The sequence below is a fragment of the Poecilia reticulata genome, chromosome 12 (genome assembly GCF_904066995.2).
Source record: "Poecilia reticulata chromosome 12, P_reticulata-male-v2, whole genome shotgun sequence".
NCBI classification, from domain to species: domain Eukaryota; kingdom Metazoa; phylum Chordata; class Actinopteri; order Cyprinodontiformes; family Poeciliidae; genus Poecilia; species Poecilia reticulata.
Window position 1 is genome coordinate 29553520 of NC_088841.1, and position 8950 is coordinate 29562469.

General features: G+C 39.7%; 1 long non-coding RNA gene across 1 annotated transcript; it reads left to right on the top strand.

Annotated features, from left to right (window-relative positions):
- The first annotated feature begins 1431 nt into the window (after positions 1–1431).
- On the top strand, positions 1432–8727 carry LOC145554018 (uncharacterized). Its single transcript, XR_014090055.1, has 5 exons — positions 1432–1645; positions 2071–2132; positions 2779–3030; positions 7178–7212; positions 8338–8727. It is a non-coding gene; the product is annotated as an uncharacterized LOC145554018 (long non-coding RNA).
- The last annotated feature ends 223 nt before the right edge of the window (positions 8728–8950 follow it).

Below are 8950 nucleotides of genomic sequence, written 5' to 3' on the forward strand. Positions count from 1 at the left end.
TTCTTCATTCAGCTGAGCTCCATGAATCTGTCAGCAGGAAGACAACATGGCCGCCGCCGTGAACCAGGAAACGTTTCATGAAGAAGAGCAAAAACCTTCATGATGGTCAGCTGATCGAAGAGCAAAACTCTCACAAACCGGAGCGACTTCTTTACTCCACAATCATCCAGATCTCTGGAGGTTCTGGACACAAACCGGGCCGATCCGCAGCAGAACCTCCTCCCGGGTTCTGGAGCCCGGCAGATCTCCAGAGGTCAGAGGTCAGGACGTCGAGTCTTCACTTAAAACTTCATGGCTGGATCAGAAAACTGTCAACTCAGCAGTTTTCTCTAAATCTTTATATGGAGCCAAATAAAAAATTAACAGCAATAATTTGGATTATTTAGTATTTTATAGGAGAAAAAGATTGGATTCAATTTTCAGTTATTTTTTCACAACTTTACTCATTAATTTATGAAAGTTAGCAGCAAATTAAATATTTACTAGGAAAACTAAAGAAGCTAAATATGATCAAACTATTTAAATAACTAAATACTTAATTAGCTAAATGTTTACCTAAATACTTAGTGTTTAGTTCCTAACCAAAGATTTTGTTCCAATATAATATTTAACTTACTAAACACACATTCAGCCTGTCAAGGAAATATTTAGTTTACAAACTAAATATTCAGCTAAATATTTAGTTAATTATCTAATTAGTTAATAACTAAATGTTTAGTTTGCAGCCCAACTATGTAATTAACGAGCTAAATATGTTATTGGAGAACTAAAGGATTAGCTTCCCGACCACATGGTTCACAAACTAAATATGTATTTGGCACTGAAATTATTTAGAAAAGTGAAGCCAATAATTTCCTCCAATAACTAAATAATCCAAATTATTGCTGTGAATTTGTGACTGTAACCTTTTAAAACTGCTAATGAGCATGTTGGAGGGAAACAGACATTCTGACTTTTGTATAAAATTATTTTTACCAAAGTATAAAAACATTTTCTTACAGCAAATGGCTGATTATTAACTTCATCTGATTGTTTCTGCAGAACTTAAATCCTATAAAACATTTTGAATAATTCAGGAAATAAATCAGCTAATTGTTATTTCTGGTGGATTTAAACTTTTCCAGCTGATTTTTCTGCTGTTCATCAGAATCAGAGGATCTTAAAGTGCAGAGTGTCGATGGAGGAGCTGATCAGAGCGGCGCCCCCTGCAGGTCGGGGAAGCCGTCACAGTTTGGACCTGGGGGTCCGGTCCAGCAGAACCTTCATGTCCAGCAGAGCCTCTCCACGGCCGCCGCCAGGCCGCCGGCGTCCGTTTCCCGCAGCTGTTGAACGCCGACACGGCGAAGTTATGTGGTGTCATGGGGTTGTAGCAGACGCCGTAACCGTCGATTACCACCGGCCCGAAGCACATGACGCAGTCCGTCTTAGACGGGACCTGAGGGGAACCAGAGGGTGGGTCAGAGTCCAAAACCAGGAGAGAATTGGGTTACAGCCTAACGTCAGGATCCTGAACCTCTGCTTTAGCTAACAATGACTAGCATTGATGTTAACTGCTAAGTTAGCAACATAACGCACTAAATCTTAAAGGAAACTGGATGCAGTGCATTGCTACTGATTGTCAACACCAACATAGCGAGTTAACAAGGTTAGGAACAATTGTAGCGAAGAAAAGGAAAGTAGCTCCGTTATGCTAGCTTGACTGTGAAACCTTAGCATGTAGATGTGCTGTGGAATCTGGTGTTTCAGATGAAAATAAAAGCGACAAACACCAACTGGCAGATCATCATCAGTGGAGCAGGAGTTTAAATCAGCTTTTTCTGAAGGACAATTTTGTTTCCACAAACATAATTAATTTTATTTGTCCTTTGTGGGTTTTTATTTAGCTTTGTGCATTTTATGAAATGCACAAAGCTAATTTTTAATTACGCATTTATTTTTATATGAATCAGGTTTGACCTAACTATCAAACTTCCAATCGGTCCTGTCATTCTTGTGCTCTGTCATAATCTCTATGAAAAAGTTTGTTCTTTAATCATTTGCTGCTATCGTGTTTTTCTTCTGTTTCTCTAGATAGGAGAGGAGTTTAAAATGATAAATAGAAAACAGTCTGACACAAGAAAACTAAAGACATGGTAAGCAATTCTAACTTAATTTAACATGGTTAACATGTACTAATATTAATACTTTTGTACATGTTTGATGGCTTAGTAAATACTTGAGTTAGGGAACAGTAGAACCAGATTTCCTTGACTTTTCTTTTTTAATAAGCAACAGCTTAAAGTGGCTGTTGGAGACAGACTGCTGGGTTTTCTGATACAAGCCGAGTGCAGCACAGGGAAGGAAACGGTGAGGAAGTTGAACACAGATATTTTGTTTATGAAATAAACTATTCTCTTTTTTTATTATGATTTGAAATTAATATAACAATTAACACGATTTATTAAATGCTTAACTATTGAGTACATAGTGACTATAATTTCCTTTACCTTAATTTCTTCATCAGCCTTGACTGGGATGAAGTGACTGAGAGTGGATCCAGGCTTGGAGGTGGAGATAAAAGTTCTTTATTGGATTAAATTTATATGAATGAAGCAAAAAAATAAATAAATAGAGAGGAAACTTTGTCCAACTGTAATGATTTACTTCTTGGAGTGATGCATGGAGCTGGTCTGGTGGTGGGATTCCCATCTGATGTTTTGGATCTTCAAGCAGTTGAGTTGGATGTTAGCAGACCAGCTTCTCCACCTCATTTCACAACCTGCTGCCTTTTGTCTTCAGGTTTTCTCTTACACAAAAAAGGTGGACTTCTGGGAAGCATCCAATTTATGGACTGGAATTTAATAGACCGAGCCTGGAGTCTCACAGAGAAAGGAGGTCCCATTGGATAACACCAGGAGGTCTTAGTTTTTCCCACACCGGATGAAGGAGCTTCAGCAGAGTAGGATTCATTGGAGTCAGGCCTAATATGGTCGGAGTCCTGGAACGTGGGAATCTCGTGCTGAACTGAGGATTCGATCGCTGCTGATGGAGGTAAGACCAGATTTGTATCCAGGAGTGTAGAGGATGAAGCATCAGCCATGGAGCAGGGTCTCGTGATGGTTTGTCCATCTGTAGTCTCTGAGGTTGGAGCAGATGAGCTTCATGCTAGTTGATTAGCTTCTTGCTGTCTTCTCTTTTGAGGCTTTCCTCTTTTAACACCAACCATTTTTTCTGTCAGAGCAAGTGGTTCTTCCTCTAAAATGCAACAAGTAGAATGACAGGGCCTCGGAAAATCTTTAAAACAGAAAAACAGAAATCCTGCACCTTGATCTCTATTGGCTCATAAACTAATAAAAGTGGGATGGGGCATCTGCAGGGGAACAGGAAGATAAGAGCAGTTGGGGGTGGGGGGGTGTATGTGTGTGAGGAGGAGTTGCATCAGCAAACTTGCAAAAGCCTAAAACTTTCCATTTAGGGAGGAATAACTGGGGCCAAAGGTCATGTTGCCAGAATTCTGTCTGTCTCATTTTGATAAGAACTTAAATTTTATATGATGAAAGGGGGGAAGGTGGCGGGGGGTCTGACATGCTCATTATTCACCATTTGATTTAAGAGAAGGTTCCAGAATCCTGTCTGTTTTATTTTGATAACTTAATTTAAATCAAAAGACATGTTCTTAAACGATAAGCAATGTATATATATAACCTTATTAATCAGACAAGGTGATATAAAACCTTATTAAAACAGATGTTCAATACGATAAGCATTTTATGACGCATATTTAACAGACGGTCGTGTGCGATAGCATCGATTTATTGATTTCGATTTGGGTGTGGCATTTTAATCCATCAAACTCGATTCATTAAAATTTGACATTAACTTGTACTCTATATTTTTCATGATGCTGGGCTACTGATTATCCCTGTCTGGACACAGGGTCAATAGAACCAGTTTAAAAGCTAAAACGAATGGTTATATGCCAGACATGGTAAACTGGGATGCACTTGTCAAATTACCCTGGTTTCTGTCATGGTGGGTTTGAGGTTCTTGACCCACATGCAGAAACACTCAGAGAGGTAAAGGATTAGCAAGAGGTTTCACTGGAGATCTCCGGCAGGGTTACTGCACACAGGAAGAGAGCAATGATGAGTTCAAATGCGGAAGGGGATTTCAGTTCTGAGAAGGCTCTGACAGTTCTTACTTGTAGTTAACTGGAGAGCGAGCGGGGGGGAGGCGAGGCTTTTCCTAGGTGGTTTGCAGGTCGGGTGGTTCAAAGGGCTGGAGGGCGGACAGGTTCGTCTTCCTCGTGAGATCGAGAGGGAACAGTGCAGAGACGTCACGAGAGGATTCCTCCAAAAACTCAGGTAACTCAAAAGGTCCAAGTGGAACTCGAAACGTCCTGGAGAGGATTCACAAAGAAAAGGTTAGATCAGTGATAGACCAAACTTTTAGCATCATATTGAAGAAACAACAAAATCAAGGGGTTAAATACTTTTATTTAAAGTCTGATACACTTGTTGCTCAACAGTGTGCAAAGAACGGATAGTGTCTGTACTCAGAAGCCGTTTTCAACAGGAAATGCAGGCTGTTCAGAGCTGTAATAGGAAGTGGCCCAGTCACGTCGTCTCAGCGCCTGGCCTCAGTCTGCAAGATGTTGCTTAGACATGAGTTAAAGGTTAAGCAGATAAAGTTTTCAGTCCCTACCTGCATGTGGAAAAGAAATTGTATAAAACAGGAGAGTGGATCCAGGCTTGGACAATGTCAGAGTGGGCTCCTGTCAGAGCCCACTCTGACATTGTCAAGTGTCTATCTGCAGATGTTATTAAAGCATTTGTTTCTTGAAAACTTTTGATTCTCAGCAGCTTTTTTTTGAAAAATCATCTTTTAAAGATTTTTCACTCCACAATTTTGGTGCTGCAAGCAGCATCTCTTGCTGGTGCATCCAGCAAGGACTGATCAGAGAGGGCTGATCACCACTCAGCTGCAACAACAGCTGTTTCCCCTCCATACCTCCAAAAGGTCTGTCAGGGAGAAGTGGGGGTTCTACTGATTTCCGCTGTGAGGGATCAGTCACAACAAGAAAAACAACTTAAAGGCTGAGCTGAGTGAGGAACAAAAGCTTCTGAAATTAAGGTAAAGGAAATTTTGTGAATATTTTAAAGGGATATTGTGGTGGATGCTCCTACCACCACCCCACCGTGTTAGTATTTATTTCTTTATTAGTATAGTTTATAGTTTGTTACTTATTTCATTTAGACTAACGATTCTCAACGTGGTCGGTACCGCCCCCCCAGGGGGCATTCAGCGGACAGCAGGGGGGACTGGTGGACATTTTTACAAAAGGGGGGCGATGGGATGCCTTTGGGGGGCGTTTAGTCGAAGGTAAACTTTACACCTTACACAGGATGAAAAATGGGATTTTCGACAGCTATTGACACCTTGTTCTGCCGTGCGCATGGAGATTGAGGGCTTTCGGCAAGAGCTTTTAGTCAGAGTCGAACACTGCCAAAAATGGTCAAAAATGCTGTGTGTCCGTGTTCCCCTACCAGCCCCCTTCCCCTTGTGCCTAGCAGAGGTTTTTGTATTTAAATGAAGTTGCTGAGTACCATGCAAATGCAAATCAACTGTTGAGCACTGCCTATTGACTCTTATTCATTTTGTAGCTAACCCTTTTTACCTTCTTTTCACCATAAAGAATAATGTTTGGAGAAAGAATATTAAAACAATCTATCTTAGAACTGGACCTGGTTCTGGTTCAGAGCTGCAGCACCTGATTTCAACTAGGAACTCTAATTTTCTCTGAGATTTCATCTGTAACTCAGACAACCAGCTGAGTTTGCTCCCAGTTTCATAGTGGAGTCAAACTGGTACCAGTAGGTTCTGAATGTTTGTGGCCCAACTGAGATATCTGGGTTCTGGTTGGTGGATGGAAAATATTTCAATATGAAGTCAATAATTTATTGATCACAGAGGATTTATCTGGGCTTTTATCAGTAGATTGAATCAGTCTGTGGTGACAGAGGACAGCTGATCACATTTCAATCAATTATTGATCAATAATAAGTGATTATGGTGACATAACACAGCGCCCCCTAGAATATTTAAAAACAACCACAGCTGTTATTTAGACCTGAACTGAGTTAAAACATCAAAACCTGTAAAAACTATTGGACCTGTTTTACCATTAAAACAAGTTCAGACTAAAGGGGAAAATGAAGGCTGGAAATATCAGTGAAAGATTTCAGTGATTAAAATATAAAACATGTAAACAGAGTTACTATTAAAAGTAAATTATTACTGTGATTGAACCAATAATTAAGCAAATATTTGCTAAATTATTTTAAAAACTCAGAAATAGAGCGATGGTTGGAGTGGAGGAAAGTTTTCTTGGTATTAAAGAAACTTAAACATCTGAGCTTTCACAACCAAATCTCAGAGTTTTAGTTAACTTTTTATTTGTAAGGTCAAAATGTCAAAAATATAAAGAAATAAAAAATAAAACACAATAAAACATTTGATCCAAAATGGCCGACTTCCTGCTGGGTGTGAAACAAATCAAAGTTCCTGGTGAAGTAAATAAATCTACTTGTTAAATCTTTATCTATTTTTGGTTCAGTGCTAAATGTCTGTGTTTATGTAATATAAATGAACTGAGAGTCTCTTTAGAATCACTGCAGCTTTTCCCCTTTGGGATGGTGGCAGGATTTTGACCTTTGACCCAAATGGCTGCAGTGAGTATTTTAGTTTCCAAGTAAAACTGTAGCAAATGTGTTAAGTTGTTGTTTAGCCAAACGGGAACCGAAGTGGGCTTTTCAAGCCAGAATAGCAGAAAACACGAGGAGCTCTCTGCAGCTGCTGCTGCCACCTGGTGGCAGGAGCCACACATTACAGTCAGATGGCAAAAAGCAAGAGGTCAAGATGTTTACATCTCAACCTGAAGGAAATCAGCCGAACAGTCAGGAACGTCATTTCTTGTAAAGAAAGATGTGATAAATGTATTTTATACCACAGATGTTTTTTAATAGTTTGCTCTGACATTGTAGCTTTCATGATTACATAATTATGTTTTCTTTAGGGGTCTGTGCTTGTGTGTTTTAAATAAGTACTTTTAGGGTATTTATAGTTCCCATTCCAACTGCATAAAATAAACTATTCATGAAATAAAGTCTGAAACATAACGAATCTTCATGTTTTCCAGGTAAAAGATGGCAGAGAAACAGGAAGAGGATTTCGGTAAGTGATCAGAAGCAGAAACGAATAATCTTAAAGGAACAAACTGACCAATCACAGCCTGTGTTGCTGCCATGTGATGAAGCTCAGCCTCAGTGTCTTTGTTTTCATGCTTCCTGTTCAGTGAAGCTCTGGTGGAAACATTGTGAGTTTCTGTGAAACGTGAAGGTAAAAACTGAACTCAGATGGAAACTAAAAGTAACCGAAGTGAAGAACAGGCCAGCAGCTCTAATACTTCAGGAATATTTACTATATACACTGATTAACCTATCCAGTAATCACATCATTTATCAATAATTTATCTCAGACATTCTGTGTCTTTTATTCCACACTTGGTGTCAGAGATGCTAAAGTTTAGAGATGGAGATGAAGAAAGAAAAGTGATGAAAAAGTTAATCAGTCAATATTTTCATCACAATATTGTTACGACTGGCTCAATGTCATAACAAAAACGGGAGACCATGCAGGGGTTAAAGTGTAGAAAAATGAATATTTATTAACAAAAACAACAATGGATTGTGGATATCAGTGGTGTAATGCAAATGCTTCGATGTGTTGTATGAGTGCATATGGAAGTGTTGAAGTGCCAAACAAATACAACGCAAATGTGCAAAAAGGAGGGGAGCTGCTGCCTGGAAACAAACACCACAAGCGTCAAGCGGCAGAGTGGACGCTGAAGGCGACCAAGAAGATGGAGACAGCCAGGTTTAAGTACTCTGCGTCCCAATCAACTTGATCAGCAGCACCTGTAAAGGGGAGGAGCACAAGGACAGACAAAAACCCCTCAGCCAGCCCTTGAGCCCAGGGCTGTAACAATATTCACCAATAATATAATTTCCTTTTTTTCCTAAAATAGTGCAGCTCCATATTTAGAAGGTGTTTCTTTTATTGTTCTTCCTGCAGTGAGGAAAGAAAGTGATGAACCAGAAGCTTCATTTGGTCTCATGTAGACAGAATCAGTGGTCGTCACTCAGATATGAGGCAGAAACACAACAACAGGTTTAGACCTGAGGAGCTGATCAACAGACTCTGAATCTCTGGATGGAGCAACATGAATAGTTGATCTTCATCACATTCTTCTCTCAGACATCAGTTTGAATTAATTATGTTTCTGATTTCTGTCTGCAGAGAAAATACTTTCCAAGGTTCGCATTGAGTTTGTGGAAAGAGTTTCTGAGGAAATCCTGAATCAGCTCCTCGATGGCCTTGAGGCAGATGGCATCTTTAAATGTTCAGAGAAAGAAGAAATTCTTCAAAAGAACCAAACCAGAGCAAACAAGGCCCGGGACACCATCGATGCTGTGATGAAGAAAGGACAGAGAGCCAGTAGATTGATGATCAAACGTCTTCTCAACATAGATCCTACCCTGTCCAACCAGCTGAGTTTGTCCTCTGACTCCTCTGATTTAGGTTAGTCCCTTCACCAATCATGACTGGGTGGAAGTGAACTCATCCAACAGTGACTAATTATAACAAAAATAAATGGAGCATTATGGTTGCACTCCACCTGCTGGGCTGTAGGTCAAAAACTGTAGAAAAGTTTTCCTGTAGATTGGCAGGAGGCGACTTAGTGTGAAAACACATTGAATGTTCAGCATGATGTTGTAGTCCAGTCAATTTATTAACAAGCAAAGCTGTACCATAAAGCTCCATGACTCGTTTTCTTCATGTTTGAATGTTCATGTTTCTTCTGAATGAAATCCTCCTCATGGTCTATAATTGAATGAGTTTTTCTTTAAAC